General features: G+C 44.6%; 1 protein-coding gene across 1 annotated transcript in view; it reads right to left on the reverse strand.

Moving 5' to 3' along the window:
* Positions 1–21740, reverse strand: part of auts2a (activator of transcription and developmental regulator AUTS2 a) — a 946702-nt gene that overhangs the window by 61534 nt on the left and 863428 nt on the right. The gene's annotated exons all lie outside the window — the stretch shown is intronic.

Below are 21740 nucleotides of genomic sequence, written 5' to 3' on the forward strand. Positions count from 1 at the left end.
ATGAGACATTGATATGAATTAGGTCTGGACCGCTGCTTGGCAGGCAAGGCCTGTGCTTCACCGTAATAAGAAACCAATAACAATATTTGTTGTCCATTCATGCAAGACTGTCAGGAGTGAGGGGGGCCGTTGAGAGTATAGAAGGACCCGAGGGGGGGGGGGGGGGGGGGGGCTGCCAAGAATGATGGGGGGGGAACCGGTGGAGTCCGCAGAGAATGAATGGGGGGGGGGGGGGGGGGGGTTGGCATCGAGAATGAAGGGGGATTCGGTGGGAAGACGACTGTTGCCAGGTGCCTTCTGCAGGCCGAAGATAGGGCTATTTGGTAACTTTGTCAACGCCACAACGTGGTGACTCTTGTGCACTGCCTGTGTGAGTTCTGCTGTACGGTTTTACTGGCTTGGATGCAAAACATGGAATTTCACTGTACCTAGGCACATGTGACTATAAAGTATCATTGAATCATCATTGAATCATTGAGAAGGCATGAACACCCACTGGTTCTGGACCACCAGGTAACTCAAGACTGGCTCAATAATATGAAGATGGTGGCACGGTGGTGCAGCGGTAGAGTTGCTGCCTTACAGCGGCAGACACCCGGGTTCGATCAAGACTTTGGGTGCTGCCTGTACAGAATTCGTACATTCTCCATGTGACCTGCATGGGTTTTCTCCGGGAGCTCCGGTTTCCTCCCAAACTCCAAAGACATACAGGTTTGTAGGTTATACGGCATGGTAAAATTGCAAATGGTCCCGAGTGGGTGTGGGATAGTGTTAGTGCACGGGGATCGCTGGTCAGCGCGGACTCGATGGGCCGAAAGGTCTGTTTACGTGCTGTATCTCAAAAAACTAAAAATGGTGATTGTGTTCATGGAGTAAACTTCAGCTCTGCCCCCATTTCCCTTTTCTTCGTGTCAAGAAAGTAACTGATGAGGGTGGGAAAAACTTGGGGGGAAATCGCAGGGAAAAAAGCTTGGAGATTTTCCAAGCATCAATGAGTAAGAGTGCTTCGCATCGCACAGTTCACAAAGTAAACCCAGGCGGGCTGAGCAGATGTTTCAAAGCCTGGAAAAGTATTTGGCTTCTCCACGTGGAATGCAAAGTGCGATGTGCACAGACTTGGACCCAAACATCTTGGGGGAGTTTAACTCCAGGTAGAAAAATAAACCGGCCTGACTGCTATTTTTCCAATGTTGGATAAATAATGGTTGCAAAAAAAAAATGTTTGGATTGCTGGCTCCGTTTTAGATCAAATGCAAGAGTCCGATGTTAAATCTTCAGTTGACCACATGGTCTAGGTGCTCCATTTCATAACAGGAAGTTGAAGAATGAGAGGTCTGTTCCGCTGCGGTGTGAAATACCTCCGGTGTTTAAATACTGCCCTCCAGGATGCGGCTGCAAACCAGACTTTGCATCAACTAAGTACTTCAGTGGGACCTTGCCCGAGTCTCAACTTGCATTTCAACAAATATTGGTACTGTTCTCGCCTACAGCATACAAATCATGAGAGGAATAGATCGGGTTAGATGCACAGAGTCTCTGGCCCAGAGTAGGGGAATCGATGACCCGAGGACATAGGTTCAAGGTGAAGGGGAAAAGATTTGATAGGAATCTGAGAGGTAACTCTTTCACACAAAGGGTGGTGGGTGTATGGAACAAGCTGGCAGAGGAGGTAGTAGAGGCAGGGGCTATCCCAATGTTTAAGAAACAGTTAGACAGGTACATGGAAAGGACAGGTTTGGAGGGATATGGACCAAATGCAGGCAGGTGGGATTAGTGTAGCTGGGACATGTTGGACGTTGTGGGCAAGTTGGGCCGAAGGGCCTGTTTCCACACTGTATCACTCTATGACCTTACAGTGCCCAACATTCAGATCAACTGCAATCAAACGTATCTATGAAGCTTGACGCATATGTGAAGGTTCGTTCCACACCTTGTCTTCCACCACCATTTTTAATAATTGTTGTTCAGAAAATGCCTTATTTCATAGAACCCTAGAAACATTATTAAAATCTGCAGGAGTAGGCCATTCAGCCCTTCGAGCCAGCACCACCATTCAATATGCTCATGGCTGATCATCCAGAATCAGCACCCCGTTCCTGCTTTCCCCCATATCCCTTGATTCCGTTAGCCCTAAGAGCTATATCCAACTCAGCTATATTTCTGCAGCTATTGAGTGCACTTGAGTTGCATTCTCACTAGACTGTCATTTTCGCCACAATCAAATGTTGCAAATCTCACAATCAAACTGCTCTGATAAAGAGTTCGGCACAGATCCTTTTGGAAGCCAGGATAACAAAACAGTGAATGGAGTCTTGCAGATAGTCTTACAAGATGACTTCTCAGGTTTGGTTTAGTTTAGTTCAGTTTAGAGATACAGCGCGGAAACAGGCCCTTCGGCCCACCGAGTCCGCGCTGACCTGCGATCCCCGTACATTAGCAGTATCCTACCAGTATCAGTGGCGGACTGACTAGGGTGTCAGCTTGCCCGATGGCAAGTGAGCCCCTGATGAAATGGGCCCCCTTTGTCTCCTGGCAACCAATATTTTTAGACCCAGTCCGCCGCTGACCCTAGGGACACACTAGGGACAATTTACAACCCTTTACATACGTCTTTGGAATGTAGGAGGAAACTGGAGCACCCGGGGAAAACTCACGTGGTCACGAGGAGAACGTACACATTCCGTACAGACAGCACCCGTAGCCAGGATTGAACCCGGGTTTCGAGCACTGTGAGGCTGCAACACTACCACTGCACGACCGTGCCTCCACATACGCAGAGGACCATGTTTTCCAAAGTCGTGCCTTAAACCTTCATTGTTGAAGGACAGCGTTGTCAAACAGTGGCAAGGATGGTGTAGGACCTACTCCCGTGAACATGAGTAAAAGGCCTGCCCTTTCGTATACTTCAGTTATGCTAAACCACGGAGGCATCCGGAGAGGTCGGCGTGGCGGTCGATGGTCGATGATGGTGCCGACCAATGGACGAGGACGAACATGTGGAAGTGAGGACGCCGCTGCCGGGGGAAGGATCAAAGGAGGACCCGGTGTGGGGGGACTACCGTGAGGGAGGGGGGGAGAACAATGGGGACCTGGCGCGGGGGTACTTCGTTACTTTGTAATCGCCCTTTATGGGCAACTATTTGCATACCGTGGGTAAGCAACAAAGAATTTCACTGTGACTTGTCACATGTGACAATAAAGTATTCATTCATTCAGTCTTTCATTCACAATAAAGTTTCTCCAGTGTCCCTCAGGACATCCTTACCCAGCTATGCCATTGCAGGTCTCCAGATCAATCATAGTGGATGGCATGGCAGTGCAGATGCTCAAATCCTGAGTAAAAATTGGAGGAACTCAATGGGTCAGGCAGCATCCAACTGCTGCCCTCCTCTCACAGTTTATTTTCTTTACAAAATGCCTGACCTATTGAGTTACCCCAGCATTCTGCGTTTTGCTCAAGATTCCAGTACCTGCAGTTCCTTGCGTCTCCACAATAATTGCTGACCTTGCAAGCGACACGGAATTCCACATAATGAATCGGTTAAAACAAATTAAAATCCCACTCAAGGTTTCCCAAATAAATGTCACGATACCTGAAATCAATGCAATGTTTCTTTTCCCTTTGGAGTTTTCATCTGCAGCACACCTTTTGTTTGGTGTTGTGCAAAGGGATTACTACGCAGCTAACTTTGTTTCTCTCCTCAGAGACCTAGTCCCGGTCACTGAATGTTCCCGGTATTTCCTGTCCTTTTTAATTTCAAATTTATTGTAGTCACAAAGTTGCTGCTCTGCTAAACACTGGTTTGGCCTCAAACCGAGCTTTTGTCGAATTCTGGCCACCGCCCTTTGGAAGAATATGAAGGCTTTGGGGCAGGGAACTGAGGAAATTGACCTGATTGAGATTAAAGTTACATGTTCAACTGGAGAAGTCTGAGGAAAGGTCTCGACCCAAAACATCACCCATTCCTTCTCTCCAGAAATGCTGCCTGTCCCGCTGAATTACTCCAGCTTTTTGTGTTTATCTTTGGAGAAGTTGGAATTGCTCAGAGAAGGCAAATTCGATTAAAAAGTGTTAAAAAAAAAATCGTGAAGGGTTTAAACAGAATAATGAAGAACTCTTCTGAGAGCTGCAGAACTCTTGATAGTAGGGCAGGAATTCAAGGTGACTGGGGAGTGAATCGGAAGCAATGGATGGAATAATGTTTGTTTTAGCAAAGAATGGTTAGCATTTGGTAAGCACCACTGACACGATGATAAATACAACTTCATTGGTGAATGGAATTGGAAAAATACTTGGAAACAAGATAAAGACTCAGGAATAGGCAGAAAGATTCGGTGGGTATTACGAGATGGAAGGCTTGTCAAACAGCCAGTGCATGCACAACAGGTGGAATAGCTTTCTACCAAAATGCACTCTCTCATAATTCTATTAACCATGAGAAGGGCCTATTCTTTCTTCCCTCGTGGTACCACCGGTTTTCCAGCAACTGATGGTCTGGCACCTCCTTTAATCATGACAAAATTACGAGAGTGCATTGGAACTGCTGATGCTGGTTTACAAAACAAGCAAATGGCGGCACGGTGGCGCAGCGGTAGAGTTGCTGCCTTACAGAGCTTGTACCGCCAAAGACCCGGGTTGGATCCTGACTACGGGTGCTGTCTGTACGGAGTTTGTACGTTCCCCCCATGACCTGCACGGGTTTTCCTCTGAGATCTTCGGTTTCCTCCCACACTCCAAAGACGTACAGGTTTGTAGGTTAATTGGCTTGGTTAATGTGTAGGGGATCTCCTTCGTGTGTAGGATAGTGTTAATGTATGGGGATCGCTGGTTGGAGTGGACTCGGTGGGCCAAAGGGCCTGTTTCCGCGCTGTATCTATAAACTTTTTTTTTTTTTAAAAGATACAGGTGCTGGAGTACCTCAGTAATTCAGTCTGAAGAAGGGTCCTGACCCGAGCCATCACCTATGTGTGTCCTCCAGAGCTGCTGCATGACCCGCTGAGTTACTCCAGCACTTTGTGTTCGATTGTTTCTATGAATCATCGTCGCTACAGAGCTAGTCTCGTGTTTCTAGGAGCAAGCAATCTGTCAGCATGGAAGGACAAAGATGCACGCGGTCTTATCCGATGCGATGGCAAGCCAACCGGTCTTCGCTGGGGCGGAAAACCCGGGGGGGGCCAGAGGGGACACGTCCCCCCCCATGTTTTGAGAGGTGGGCGACATCCCCGCCAGGTTAATCTGCCTGGGCTTGTGGGAAATATGGCCAGCGCGGAGAAGCAGCGCTGGTGTCCAGTCAGTCCAGATAGGGCTGTAGTTAACCCGGTGAGACAGGCACAGTTGAGCTGCATTTTGCGCTGGATTGAGCCTCCGATGCCTCACGCGCGTGTGTGTGTGTGTGTGCACGCATGCGCGTGCGGATAGTTTTGATAGTGAGTTCCGCTCTTGGGTCTTCGCTGCACCCAGCAACTGTTACCTAAGCCGACTATGTGGTATAATCGGTACAGGCATGGCATTATTCACCAGCCACGTCAGCCAGCTCCCAACTGCACCGCCAAATAACTCACGGCAAGAAATATAAAGAGACAAGTGTCAGAAAACTTTTTTTTTCTAAACTGTAAAGTAGTCCCAAGTGTTTGCCTTCAGGATAGAAGGACTTGAGTTACTGAGAGAAAAGTAGTAAATCAGTGAACTACACAGCCAACCCCATGCATTAGAACATTCATTAATATAATCCTACGGGTGCTGAAACTGCCTTTGCTGCAAGAATTTTGTTTTTTCTGGCTACTGATGGCCTAGGTGCTGCCAGCTACTATCAAAATGAAACAGAGACGTGATAAATATTGGAAACAGTGTGGGATTTTAAGCGACGACCAAACTGTGGTAAATCAGGAAGCAGCGATATTCCTCCAGCAAGGATTAATAATGACTCCACCCCTCGCGTTTAGTGAAAAGTGCTTCAGTCAAGGTTCCAGGAAAAACATTCTATCACAGCCAACGCATTCTCCAAGGCAAGTACCAAATAAATCAGCTCTGGAATAGGTGGGTAAAACCGGTTTCCTGAATGTTCGCCGCTAATCTGGGCTTCAAAGCAGCCACGTCAGTGAACAGACCTGGGTCACGAAGTGTATGAACAATCAGAGCAGTGATGATTTAATTAGTGTTTACACTTCCACCACTGCTGATCTTGATTCACATTGGTTTCTTTCACACAAAAAAATGCCTCTACAGTACTCATGGAGAAGTCAATATAATGCACTTTGATAAATCCTTCTGCAGAACGTGGCTCTGTATCAATGGCTCGCCCTTTCAACTCGCACTCCATATATCCATTTCCAACCTCCCCCTTGAATTGAAACTTGCAAGTCTGAAGAAAGGTGTCAACCTGAAATGTCACCCATTCCTTCTCTCCAGAGATGCTGCTTGTCCCGCTGAGTTACTCCAGCTATTTGTGTCTATCTTAGGTTCAAACCAGCATCTGCAGTTCCTTCCTACACCTTTAACAAAATCCAATTGCGGCCATTGAATGAGATTTTGACCCAACTCGGTGTACTCTGGTCCAGGTCTTTCAATATCTTACGAGAAAACAAAAAAAAACTTTCCAATTAGTGAAAATCTGTGAATCTCAGAACTAGAATTATCAGCTGGTATCGACGGCCAATTTAGGGGGGTTAGTCGAACTTCTGCATTCTTCGCACTTAGCTAAGGTTCTTCTTGCCTGATTCCCTACCTGGGGTTATGTCACCCACTCTTGGATTTACTAATACATGTTAATATCCTCTCTCAGCTATCATCTTAATTCCTATTAACATCTTGAAGGCTTCAATCAAATCACCACTTACATTTCTAAATCTCAGCGAATACAGCCCTCTAACCATGCAGACCAGAACTTATCCTTTGGAGTCAAGTCAACATTCTGGTGAACCAAAGCTAAGTGCCACCAAGCATGATGCATTCTCCCTATGGGGTGTTGCCCAGGAATGATCATTGCAGCCCAGATATGGCCAGCACATTTGGGACCACCAGCATAGTCAAGGACGAGTCGCACCCCGGCCACTCCCTCTTTTCCCCTCTCCCATCAGGCAAGAGGCACGGAAGTGTGAAACGCACACCTCGTGATTCAGGAACAGTTTCTTCCGAGCTGTTATCAGGCAACTCAACCATCCATCCTAGAGAGCAGTCCTAAGCTAAAATCTACCTCATTGGAGACTCTCAGGCTATCTTTAATCGGACTTTACTGGACTTTAACATGCACTATATGTTATTCTCTTTGTGATGCATCTGTACACTGTGGATGGCTTGATTGTATTTACATATAGTCTTTCTGCTGACTGGATAGCATGCAACAAAAGCTTTTCACTGTTCCTTGGTACACGTGACAATAAACTAATCTAAACGTCGATATTAAGACGTTATACAGTCAAGGTGTAACTTCTAACCCCTCATATTCCAACTGTCTGATTAGTAGGTGTAAGGGTTTATGGGGAGAAGGCAGGAGAATGGGGTTGGGGGGAGAGATAGATCAGTCATGATTGAATGGTGGAGTAGACATGATGGGCCAAATGGCCTAATTCTGCTCCTATCACTTATGACCTTATGACAAAGCCCAGTATTCCATTTTGTCCAATTGATTATTTCCCATACATGTTAATGATCTAGCCTGAATTTGACAATGTCTCGAATGCATTCAGTGTTGGTCTCCTTGGGATGTCCCGGTCCACTGTGAAGAGTTCTCACACATCTTGTTCCAAAACCAATTGCTCCAAAGGTAGTTAATGCATTTCACAACAGGCCACATCTTAAGCCTAGTCTCAACTTGTACTTTGATCAGCACGGGTGTCAGGGGTTATGGAGAGAAGGCAGGAGAATGGGGTTGAGAAGGAAAGATAGATCAGCCATGACCGAATGGCGGAGTAGACTTGATGGGGCGAATGGTCTAATTCTGCTCCTATAACATGAATTTCTGAACCTCAGTTACAACTTTGCGATGCAAGTGCTCTCTTCTTGCAGCCAACCCCAAACACCGGCCTTTCTCACAAATAGTCAATTAAAATAATTTACTCTCATAACACGCACAAAAGTAAAAGTCTCCAAATTCGAACACACTCAAAGGGCAACCAGATTCACACTTGCCCCAGCTATATTTAGATTAGCCATCTGTTAAGAGACATTTGATTTCACAAAATAAACTAGAAACTCCCCATGGATGCAACATCAGTGAAATTTAAAACACTGTCATCACACACCGGTAATCAAAGAGACCAAATGTGCCATACTTTCATCAGGTTTTATTTTGGGCCGCATGAAACAGTAAAGCCTTAGAACATCAGAAAATGGAAGGAGGAGCAGGCCGGTCTGCTCCTGATGCTCGATAACCCATCCCATGTATTCATAGCTAGTATGTCTCATTCCTTCTGTGCCACCTCTGCGTAGCCCCTCAGCTCCCTAATCTCTCAAAACCAAATCTGCTTCCTCCTTCGTCTCGTTCCCCCTCCCCCTCAATGATCTACAATCGACAACCTTCCGGGATACAGAGCTCCATAGATTCACCACCCTTTCTACACACATGCTAATGTGATATTTAACCTGTTCAAGAAGGAACTGCAGAGGGTGGAAAATTGAAGGTACACAAAAATGCTGGAGAAACTCAGCGGGTGCAGCAGCATCTATGGAGCGAAGGAAATAGGTAACGTTTCGGGCCGAAACCCTTCTTCAGACTGATAGTTTGTTTCAGAAACGCTGATTGAGGTATGGATATTGCTCAAGGTATTGCAGATCACTCTGTTGCTTTTCTTCAGACCAGCAGGGTAGGTTTTGGACAACCAACTAAAGGGAGATAACATCTCATCTCAACACGCTACCTCGCACAAAAGAGTGGCCCATCTAACCTTGCAGCACTGCTTCAGTGTTGCACTGAAGTGTTAACATGGGTTTTGTGTCGTGCAAAATTGACACCACATCCTTTTGGCTGAAGCTGTGAGACTTCTCTCACTTAGCCTTAAGTCCACGCTAAATGTGTCACCCGATAAGTTATTTCGACCACCTAGATTTCAAAATGGAGCCAAGTGTTGAGGTAACCTCATGTCCAAGCCCATACATCACAGAGACAGAGCTTAATAATGACCCGTGCTGCGAATGCAAATTGATTTTCACTCACCTAGCTTGAACTTTATCAATTCTCTCTCCTCCCCTGCCACCAATTAGTGTTGTTTCATAACAAACTACACACTTCCCATACAGACTAAGCAACTGGACGTTTTCCATTAGCACTTATCTTCAATATATGGTCGGTTTCTGTTTTTTTTGTTCCAGTGTTAGCAACAGTAGATTTGCTGGTTACTAAAAATCAGAGGTAAAAGTCTATCAAGCTATGTTGGCATCTATTACCAACATAGTTAGTTAATGTTTACAAGGAAATCATTTAATAGATTTCATGACGTAATTAACATCAAAGCATGGTCAGATAGCAGATCAGACTCAGATGTCCTGAAAGCTGAGTCACTTCAACCTGTGAGCATCTACAATGGAATGCATTATTTCTCTGTATTTGTTACAATAGAATTTACTGGCATTGTAACAGCCATTACTGTCCAATGCAGATGAAGTCGTTTGAGACATTTCTGAATTTCTGAGACTGATAATGCATAAAATAAATGTATGCCTGTATATGTGGTTTAAAAAAAAATATCAGCAAGTATATACATTTCGGATATACAAAGGGACCAGAGAAGGGAGGAAAATGGAGCTGCAATACCACAATGGATGATTGTCTTCAAGTGATCGAACAGTCTTTCTAAACGTGGCGATTCTCTCATCCATCATTAATTCACATTAAGCCACTTTTGGCTCAAATTAGTCCATATTCTTTTCAAAGAAAAAATTCAGCATAATAACCTGGCAAGATAAATAGACGTTTGACTCACTGGCCTAACCACATCCAACATAATCTGTCCCTCTTCTACTTATCATTTCTGTGCAGCTCTGCAGGCTCCTGTCGTTTATGAAGGAAGAGATGGTATTTTCTCACCCTCATTACATGCTCCCATTCCATTCACATACCTCCGTCAATATTGAAACAAACTGAACAGCTAATACTTGGCACCATCCTTTTGTGCAATGTAATCAAACTGAGTTTATCTTTCCTGTTGGAAGCAAGTATGCAGATGCAGACTTACACCGAAGATGGACACAAAATGCTTGAATAACTCAGCGGGACAGGCAGCATCGCTGGAGAGAAGGAATGGGTGATGTTTCGGGTCGAAGCCCTTCTTCAGACTGAGAGTCAGGGGAGAGGGAGACACAGAAATATGGAAGGGAAAGGTGAGAAGCACAAATCAAACGGGACGATTATCAGGGAAATGTAGAATGGTACATTGTTAGCTGAGGGGAAGGTGACATCGAGGCATGCAATCAGTAAAGGGCCTGTCCCACTTGGGCGTCACGCAGGTGGTGCGTGAAGATTTTGTGAATCCCAAAATCACTGCCTATGCCACCATGTCTCACCACGCGCCATGCCGCGTAAACGATGTCGCGTCGTGGCGCATAAATGATGCCGCGTAAATGACACGCATACAACGCCCAAGTGGGACAGGCCCTTAACACTTAATCAGGAGGAGTAGTGGGAGAACCTGTCATGTCAGTACACACAAGGATGAGAAGGTTTAGGCCTTGGAGCAAACCTAGACTCCTGCCCTTCCTTTGACCAGGCGTGCTATTGACAGTGTAGACTCAAGATAGATTCATTAATTTCCTAAATACTTCCAACGCCCTGAACTCTCTCCTCAGGTGCTTTGTTAATACCTTTGGCTGCTCTTGTGATGTGTATCCATTTCTGCACAATTAATTCTCAGTCAATCCCTAAGGGTTTCTTGTGAAACGTTCATGGTGCCCAAAAAAAACGAATGTTGCTATGGTTGTCAGTAAATTGATCCAGTCAGTTTTGGAGCAGGGGACAGAACTAGCTGTGGAATCTTTGCACCATTTGGGGAAAGTTTCATGAACTATTTACAATTTAAGTGGGTCTACCAGGAGAAAGCTGGACAACAGATATGACCCTGGTAGACAAAAATGCTGGAGAAACTCAGCGGGTGAGGCAGCATCTAATAGAGCGAAGGAAATGAGCAACGTTTCGGGTCGAAACCCTTCTTCAGAACCCTGTTCTGATCTTGTGATGCGCTGGTACACAGTTCCAAAGGCCATCCTCCAGGCACCTTCATTAAATATTAGTCAAAACACAACATGGTAAGCACATCCCTTATTTTTACTTGAAACAGAAATGCAACCCTTTCAAATTATTCCCATGGATAACTGGAGAAGGTGAATGATCACAAATTCAAACTTCCAATTATCTTCTCAAACAATGTTACCATCAGATTCGACTCTGCTCCACAGTCTACTTGCGTTGTGACATTATATTTTCATAAATGGCTGTGTACCAGAATTTTGGAATGAGTTTATGAAAGGCGCATAATAGATACAATCATGTGCTAAGTCATTGTTATGGTTCTCCAGGGTCCTTTGAAACTACAACTGAAAAAGCTTTTTAAGTTGATGATATAAATCAGATGTCATGACGTTTCATCACATTCGGACCGCCAAATTTGCACTTACGGGAAGCACTGCAGTGCAAAGCTGGCTTTGTGTCGGTCTCTCTAATTCCCATCAGCATCAAAGCCAGATCAGATTGTAGCATTTGGGTGCAAATCTGATTTTGATTAAAAAAAAACAATATTGTGACAGCATCAGCGTTTTGATCAGGGGCTTTAGACCTCGAGCAGATAGTAATAATCGCTAAACAAAACAGCGCTCAGATAATCACCCAGTAAACGTGTGCTAAGGCCTGAAGGTCCCATTGATTGTAAATGCTGAGAACTTCAGATCAAGAGCAATAATGACATCCGAAGGAGTACGACAAGTGCAGTGCGAACAATCTTTCTCCACTGCACCTTCTCGTTAGTTCGGAAAGAAAGGACCCTTAATTGAAAGTTAGGCAGTTTTTGTTAATCAGTGGAATGATATTTCACACGGATGGAAAAAATAACATCAAGTGAAACAGATTCTGCTTTCTCAAATGATTTACTGCTCTTCTCTCACAAGGGAATTTAAGATTCATATCTCAAATGTTGCAATAAAAAGGACTATAAACCAGAAGGTCCAAGCAAACAGGACATAAATTTTGCAGAAAGTAGCGATTTCGATGAGATAATGGTGAGAAAAAAATGGGCGCAGTTCTTATTGTTTTGATCAAGGTATTTTTAAGATGCATTAAAAACACAGATGTCTCACAACTCCTGATGTGAGCACATCTGGATACCACCAATGGGTCAACTTTTTATGTGCACACTGCAAAAGGATGTTTTAATAGATGGAAAATCTAACCTCATCAGCCTTTATATCTGCAGGTTTTTCTTCAACCTTTCATTTCAGAAGGCCTATTTTCTTATGAGAAACAAAGAACTGCAGATGCTGGTTAATCCATGAAAGGACACAGTGCTGGAGTAACTCAGCAGGTCAGGCAGCATTTCTGGAGAACAGGGATATGAGAAGTATTCTCTAGAGATGCTTGCCACACCTGCTGAGTTACTCCAGTACTTTGTGTCCTTTCTTATTATGTTCCCTGAAATATTTATCCTTGTTGCACTCTCCACAGATGCTGCCTTGTAATCTGAGTTTTTCCAGCATTTTTTAATCTTATTTCATATTTACAACTTCTAAAGTATTTTGTTTTTCAGTCAATTATTTTATCTGTTTTTTTTTTTAAATTAGGCAACTCAAAGCAGTTATAAACGTGATCTTTTAATAAGTATGTTAAAATAGAATGGGTTACGATTGCTAAATGTAGATACTGGACAAAAGATCACCAAGGAGAAACTCAGAACTCAAGAGCTTAATTGTCATATGTACCATCAAAGGAACAATGAAATTCATAGTAACTGCAGTTTTATAACCCATTATCACAATAACCCAGAAATAAATATAATAATCACTGATACAATGTTAATAATTAGACCATGATAAAGTAAACTGAAGTACTTGGAGCAACCAAAACAATGTTTTGGACGGCCATGTGGCGCAGCGGAAACGTTGCTGCCTTACAGCGCTTGCAGTGCCGGAGACCTGGGTTCGATCCCCACTATGGGTACTGTCTGTACGGAGTTTTTACGTTCTCCCCATGATCGCGTGGGTTTCCCCAGAGATCTTCGGTTTCCTCACGCACTCCAAAGACGTACAGGTTTGTAGGTTAGTTGGCTTGGCGTATGTGTAGATTGGCCCCAGTGTGCGTAGGACAGTGTTAATGTGTGGGGATCGCTGGTCGGTGCAGATTCGGTGGGCCGAAGGGCCTGTTCCCACGCTGTATCGATAAACTAAACTAAACTAACTGTTCATTGGAGGTCCGAGTTGCTGAGATACGGTTCTAGTTAATGTTGTACAAGATGGTTACTGGGATGATGCTTTTCTAGAATCTGGAGGTCATCATTTTCAGCCTCTGTATCTTTTTCCTGACGGTAGAGGGAGATGAGAGCATGGCCAGGGAGCTGTTGATGTATCTTTGATGATATTTGCAGCCTTTTTGAGGCAGAACCTTCTGTAGATCCCTTTGATGGTTGGGGAGGTCCTTGCTCATGATGGCCCTGCCACCGTCTTCCTTTTTCTGAAGCCTCCTTTGTCCCTGGGATTTTGCGCCACCAAAATAGGCCATGCTGCAACCAGTCAGTATGCTCTGGGCTGTACAGGTTCTATAGAGTATTTGGCGACACACCAAGTCTCCTCGACCTTCTCTGGAAGTCCATTTGTTGGTGCGCGGTCTTTACCATTGCGTCAATGTGGTGGATCTAGGTCAGATTTTAAGAGAAATGCAGGTGTTCCCCAAAGGCCTTCTCTTCAGAGAAGAACTGCGGTATGTTTTCACCAAACATAGTCCAAATATTACCAAGATCTTGAAGCTGTGCAAAGCTTCAATGAGATTCAAAGTGGTGTTACTTGAAATGATTCCATGCTGTTCACTAATCATTTTACCTCTCCACTGCCAAGTGTTAACCAGTTGAACGAGCTGTGTATATCAATGGAAAAGTAAAGCAGACTGTACACTGATCTCAACAGATAGACACAACATGCTGGAGTAACTCAGTGGGACAGGCAGCATCTCTGGATAAAAGGAATGGCTGATATTTCAGGCCGAGGCCTTTCTTCAGACAGAGCATCAGGGGGGAGGGAGTCACCGAGATAAGGAAGTGTAAGAGGTCAAAAGAGACGCCTATCAAGGGAAATGTAGAATAGACCTTTGGTAGCTCGGAGAAGCTGACAACAACACAAACCGAGGCACAGTGTAATCAGTGGGACAGTCAGACTGGTCGGAGAACAGGGAAGGGGGAGGGATGGTGAGAGAGGGAAAGCAAGGGTTACTTGAAGATAGAGAAGTCAATATCCATACCTTGAGGATATATATTCATACCGCTGGGGTGTAAGCTGCCCAAGCGAAATATGACCTCAACAGCGCTGGTCAGGTATAGATGCGAGAATTGTGGAAAAGCAGACTAAACCGGAACAGAAACGGTTTACTTTCTTGATGTTACTGCGGCCACGATCAAAAGGCAAAAAATTTTTTTTGTAACTTCACCATACTGCAGTAGGCCTAGAACGTGATATACATTATCTAGGCGCAGAGTCTGATACCAGCTGGTTGCTGAATATTCTCCGCCACACATGGCCAGAACGTGAACTAATATTTTCATTATCTTAGAAATACGACTAATATTTCACACAAATGAAAATATTCCTTCCAGACATTACAGAGGTCGTGTTCACATCCATATAATAAAACACTTTAAACAGGCAATCTCTTGTGGCAATGAGTTTGGCTCATTTCCAGCTGTAGTCTCAGACACTCCATTCTATCCCTGCTTTTTCAACACCTCACCCTTAAGAATTCAGCCCGAACAATATGTATTTGTTTCAATAACTGCTCTGACCACATTATGATTTCACTCTTTTGTGCCTCCCTAATCTATTAAAATCAGACTTGAATCTCAGATAACTTATTGCTGAAGTCAATCCAATTTAAATTCAACCCAATCTGCACAGTGCAGCATAGCTGGACCGATAGAAATTCCACTTTACATCTGGCGAACTGTCAAAAAATACAACAAATGCTTCCATTATAGGCGAGATTTCCACAACCAACTTCAAGAAAAGCATTCATTGTTCATTGGAATACTGTATCGAGCATAGTTTCCCTGCAATTTCCCAAATACAATAAAAGACAAATACAACAAAACTTCCATTGTTAAGCTCAAATGCAAAGTACTAGAGGAACTCAATAGGTTTGTTTTGGGTCGGGACTCTTCTTCAGACTCCATAGACTATCCACTTCCTCCACAGATGCTGCCTGATCCGCTGAGTTACTCCAGCACCTTGTGTTTTGTTTAAGATTCTAGCACCTGGCATGGGTCGCAATAGTAGGGTCGTGGCCTTTTGCACCAGAGACCCGGGTTCGATCCTGACTACGGGTGCTTGTCTGTACAGAGTTTGGACGTTCCCCCATGACCTGTGTGGGTTTTCTCCGCGCTTTCCGGTTTCCCCCCACACTCCAAAGACGTACAGGTCTGCAGGTTAATTGGCTTGGTATAATTGTAAATTGTCCCTAGTGTGTGTAGAATAGTGTTAATGTGCGGGGATCGCTGGTCGGCGCGGACTTGGAAGGTCGAGGGCCTGTTTCCATGCTGTATCTCTAAACTAAACTAAATAGGAGTGTTGGATTTTGTGCGATTGCCTCTGTTTAGTTCTCAGCTATAATCAGAGGCCTTCCCCCTTCCCAAGATCCATCCTCCTCCTCAAGCCCCCGTTCTCCTGGTATTTTGCCAACGCAAGCTTGCCTTTCATTCCCATCTTGACATCTCCTTCATTAGCTTCTAAAACTGTCCCAAATGGCCACCCACATTTCAAGGACTGAATCTCGGGGTTTCCCCCTTAATATTCTGCCAACATCAATGAATGCTCCTAATCACATGTCTGAAAAGTGATCCAGTCTTCTCAATTGACCAATGTAAATGCAAGCCAGCAATGTATACCCAAGAGTCGACAGCAGGAGATGTCCTCCTCAATTTACAAATGTTCCATTTACAAGTTCTTGCTGTAACGTCATTGAGTCTTTGGAATACACGATTCTGATACACCAATCTACTTGTTGCCATAATGAATAAATGACACTTGTCCACCTTTGTGAACATACGGTGCCAACATTCCACAGTACATTTCCCCCAAACGTTTTGATTTACTTGACAAAATATTTTCCAGGAATACATCCCTTTAATTAAATTTAAGGCGAAGGGGAAAATAGGAACCCAAGGGGTAACCTTTTCCACACAAAAAAGGGTTGTGGGTGTATGGACGGAGCTGCCGGAGGAGGTAGTTGAGGCAGGGACTATTGCACAGTTTAAGAAACAATCAGAGAGGTACATGGATAGAACAGGTTTAGAGGGATTTAGGCCAAACAGGTGGGACTAGTGTAGATGGGACACGTTTGTCGGTGCGAGCAAGTTGGGCCGAAGGGTCTGTTTCCACACTGTAAATGAGAAGGGCCCAGTATAACGAGGTTTCAGATGACAGCAGCTACAGACTCAAATTTAAAAGCAATAACCTCTTGAACATTTAGACACTGACAGGTGCTGTAATAAGTATCCAATTGCGGGAACCAATGCAGAGCCCATCTTGCCCTTCTGTCAACACATCACACTTGCGGCCAATTAGACATGTGCAGGGTACGTGATCGACAACTTCCTCCTGCTAGCAGTGAAACTCTGGGAAAAACATTGCTTTTGACAGCCACACTCCGTCTCACTCAAACACAAGGAGCACAAAGTGTCAAAGACAAGTAACAGTTTTCCTGTGCCTTTCCAAGCCTCGACCGCTCATCGCTGCACGATTAACAAGCCTCAGCTGTGTTTAACCTCAACAAAATCCCGTCGCGGGTTTGTCACGGCAGAAGCGGGATTATTTCAAGCGTTGCCCTTTCTGGAAAGACAATATTTTCAGCAACACTAACACATCTCCTGAGAGAGAGAGAGAGCTGGAATGTCCATTGCAAAGTGGAAAAGAAGTAAACACTAAAGCTCCATGACAACATTAAGGTCATAAGGAATAGTAGAATTAAGCCATTCGGCCCATCGTCCAATCCGCCATTCAATCATGGCTGATCTATCCCTCCCTCCTAACCCCATTCTCCCCATAACCTCTGACACCTGTACCAATTAAGAATTAGAATTATGCCCAAGAATCATTGTAGAGATTTCTGCCCATCATTTCGATGCTGGCTCACAGGATAATATCATTCTCCATTGATTTTCTCCTGTAACCTCTTCTGCCCCACATTCCCATCATCTCTCCCTAGATTTTACCACAGTAGAGGCAATTTATATTCGCCAATTAGTTATCAACCTGCACATTTTTACAGGTGGAGGAGGAAACTAGAGCATCTGGAGGAAATCTACACCGTCACAGGGAGGGCATGCAAACTCCACAAAGACAGCACTCGGTGGTCAGGATTAAACCACATTTGACTTTAAAGGTACAGCGCGGAAATAGGCCCTTCGCCCCACCAAGTCCACTTTGACCAGTGATCACACTACACACTTGGGACAATTTACAATTTTACTGAAGCCAATTAACCTACAAACTTGCATGTCTTTTGAATGTGGGAGGAAAGAGAAGCCCCCCCCGGAGAAAACCTACGCAGTCTCAGGGAGAAAGGGCAAACTCCGTACAGACAGCACCCACAGCCAGGATCTCTGGCACAGTAAGGCAGCAACTCTACCGCTGTGCCACTGTGCCAGACGTTTACTGGAGCTGCGAGTGTAATTAACTGGGTAGCCGTGAAATCAGCTTGAGAGTGGAGACCACCTGCGATGAGTGATGGTTCTGGGAAGCAAAGTTGCTCGTGTAGGGGAACAAAGACCTTCAGGGCAGCCAGCAACAGGGTAAAATGGAGGTATTCGCAGAGGTCAGCAGCAAAGTTGTAGCCTCTCACCCAAAGCTGTTTCACAGGCTTGCAGCACATGCCAGCTGAATTCTAAAGCCCTCTATATACACTGGCTTTCAACTTGGCAAGATTCAAAGGTAGCAAGCCAGATTAGTAAATAAAGACCCTGGTAATGAGAGACATTCAGCAAGAATGAATTACTCAGCTTTCAATATGCCGCAGTTGATCAGCCAAAAATACTCCTGACCCTTTCATCAAGAGAGCAGGTGTTCCCTAAAGACCTTCTCTTCAGAGAAGAACTGCAGTATTTTTGTACGAAACAGAGTCCGCGGATTCCCATTCTTCGGTGGCTCCCTGCAAATTCCCCGCTGGAAAAGCTGGTGTTGAAAGATGAAAGCTCTCGTAACCCATCACCACTGCTCCTGTCTTTGTTACCAGACTTGGCCAGAAAGGCACTTTGGCTTCTCCTGATATCAATGGGTGCAATGTGCTGCCCTGTACTGTGCTTTAATTTAGCTTAGCTTAGTTTTGTTTAATTTATACCGAGCCAATGAACCTACAGGCCTGTACGTCTTGAGACTCCCCCCCCCCCCCCCCCCCCCCCCCTGCTTTACAAAACGTTAGTTTTTCACTTTTCCCCATGTGCCTCATTGTTGAGCACAGCTCAATCTATCCCAGATGCCCACTTCCCAACTGCGATTTCTCATCTTAGCACCTGTCCCACATGGGCAATCATCAAATCCATCTTTCACAAGCCGATCTGCCCTTGCCTATTAACATCCCAGTTTAGTTTAGAGATACAGCACGAAAACAGGCGCTTCAGCCCACCGAGTCCGCGCAGCCCAGCGCTCCCCACACACTGACACTATCCTACACGCTCTGGAGACAATTTGCAATTTTACCGAAGCCGATTAACCCACCAGCCTGAACGTCTTTGGAGTGTGGGAGAAAACCGGAGATCCCGGAGAAAATCCACGTGGGTCATGGGGAGAACGTACAAACTCCACACAGACAGCACCCGTAGTCAGGATCGAACCCGGGTCCCTGGCGCTGTAAGACAGCAGCTCTACCGCTACACCACAGTATTGTATTGTAGCAAGTTAGTATTGTAACATGTTCCCGACTCGTCAGCATTTCAGTGAGCCAGGCTTTCTCCCCTCCTCTTCTCCATCCCTGCCAACACCAACACGGATTTGGCAAATAAGTTATGCTTACAGCATTTTCACCTCCATTTTTCTCTCCAACTCAGAAACTCAATCTAACCACATTCATTTCACCTTTCCTTTTGTAAACTTCAAGCCTTGCTAACGCCATCACCTATTTTCCTTTTGCACAATGTCTCTTCCATTTCAATCCTTTCCTCTATGTATTTAGCTTTCCTTGCAGGTTATTTTTTAATCCCACTCCAAACCCTCTGCTCTGTTATTTCATACAATGCCAGAGAGGCTCTTTCACTTAGTTTAATCCTGACTGTTACTTTTACCCTCTCGCCTCACTCAAAAGACATAGTCAACTCGATGAAATTATCTTTCAGCTCCTGTGGTATTTCTAATCTTATGCACCACTGGACCCTGTATTGTAGCGGACCGACAGAATCCATGGTAGAAATATAGCATAATTAGGCACAAAATGCTGGAGTAATTCAGCTGGTCAGGCACAGAGTTGCTCCAGCATTTTGTGTCTATCTTCGGTGTAAATCAGCATCTGGAGTTCCTTCCTGCACTAAAAATATAGCAAACCTGATTTTCATCAAACTGGCCTCGCCTCCTTAACCCACGTCCCCAGAAGACTGCAGTTGTTCTTAAAGCCGCATTCACAATGTAAACTTTTTGCAGCAAGTTAATGGATTAGTTAAACTGAAATGTCAGTTCAAATGATATTTAACTTGACATCTTTCCACTGACTAATAAAGGGAGGTTTGGTTATCTGACTAATAAATGATAAACCGGCTTTACATCAATAATATTTTAATTTTTTGTCATACGTAACGTGCTGAAGTTCAACCATTGTGAATTTTAAATGATTGTTTTCTCCTTATGCAGCCTGAAGCCTTGTGCTGTCGTAGTCGACACGCAGACACGCAGGAGATGTGTTTTTAATCCCCAGCATGCCAGGCACACAGCAGGAGACCCCCTGTGTCCGGGAGCTTTGCTTGTTTGTCAGTGCTGGAGTTACTGGTGGTTCCCAATCCAGAAAGCTTTGAAATGCACTGTGTCGTAACTGGGAAATATATTATCTCTTCCCTAGTGACATCTCAACCCTCAGAACATAGGGACAAGAAAGAGATCTATCAAAATATCAAGGCAAATCTTATAAGCTGCAGCATTCAAAGATGAATCTGTTAAGGTCTGATACAGAATTTCCAGATTAAAAACACTATTGCAATACACTTCATTTGCCCCTGTGGTTTTGGGGAACATCTAATTTGTTTGAATATTAAGCGCTATATTTTTGGTAAATGCACTGAATGGATCTTAGTGCATTCGAGGATTACAACCAGCACTAAAGAAGCTCCAATACACCTCTTAATGGTACGGCCATGGCTCAGTGGTTACGTTTCGATGTAGGTTTAAGTTCATTATTGTCACATGTGCTGAGGAACAGTGGAAATCATTGTTTCGTATGCTATCCTAACAGGTTAGTTATGCCATACATTGATAAACCAGTCCAGACTCAAGTACAATATACAGTGAACACTCGTTTTAACGGACCTCTTTATAACGGATTTCGGTTATGGTGGTCGGGCTTACCAACGACTGCTGATGCCACCCCAGCTCATGCCACCTCACAGGCTGCTTAAGGCCCCGGCTGCCCACGCCAACCCTCACCACTCCCGCAGACCCCACACCCACCCCTTGCTCACACCGCCTCCCTGGCTGCTTAAAGACCCAGCTATAAAAACTCAAGTACAAGATATGGATTGATGAGCACGGGTGTCAGGGGTGATGGGGAGACGGCAGGAGAATGGACTCGAGTGGGTGAGATAGATCAGCCATGATTGAATGGCGGAGTAGACCTGATTTCTGCTCCCATCACTTATGAATAGAGCAAAGGGGAAGACACAGAGTGCAGAACAGAGTTCTCAGAACAGTTCCAAAGACAACCAAAGGAACAACATACTGATAATGACCAATTGGTCCTTGCTGTGATTGTAACTGCAGTCTCGGCACCACAATTTAAGCCTAAATTCACTCGCTGTCTCACACTCCATCATGTACAATGCAGCATTTCAGTACGAACACACTTCAGCTTAATGAATGATGAAACTGTGCTGGCATCTTAAAAGTACAAACACAGCTCAATTTTGCATGACTTGATCAATTGGAATGTGGCAGAAAACAGTTTCAGCTTCATTATAGACCACCTAACTAGCGTGATTTATTAGAAAGTCTTAAGCCCAATGTCTCAAAGTATCTTATGGGGATTTGAGCAGTAAAAAGACATGGGGTTGCAGAGGAATCAATGCTGAAAAGAGATTTCAAATTTGACTCTCCGGTTTTCAATTCAGTAAACACCAATTATATATAAGTGGTGAATCTGTGGAATTCTCTGACACAGAAGGTAGTTGAGGCCAGTTCATTGGCTATATTTAAGAGGGAGTTAGATCTGGCCCTTGTGGCTAAAGGTATCAGGGGGTATGGAGAGAAGGCAGGTACAGGATACTGAGTTGGATGATCAGCCATGATCATATTGAATGGCGATGCAGGCTCAAAGGGCCGATTGGCCTACTCCTGCACCTATTTTCTATGTTACTATATAAACAGCCACGGC

The sequence above is a fragment of the Leucoraja erinacea genome, chromosome 28, assembly GCF_028641065.1.
Source record: "Leucoraja erinacea ecotype New England chromosome 28, Leri_hhj_1, whole genome shotgun sequence".
NCBI classification, from domain to species: Eukaryota; Metazoa; Chordata; class Chondrichthyes; order Rajiformes; family Rajidae; genus Leucoraja; species Leucoraja erinaceus.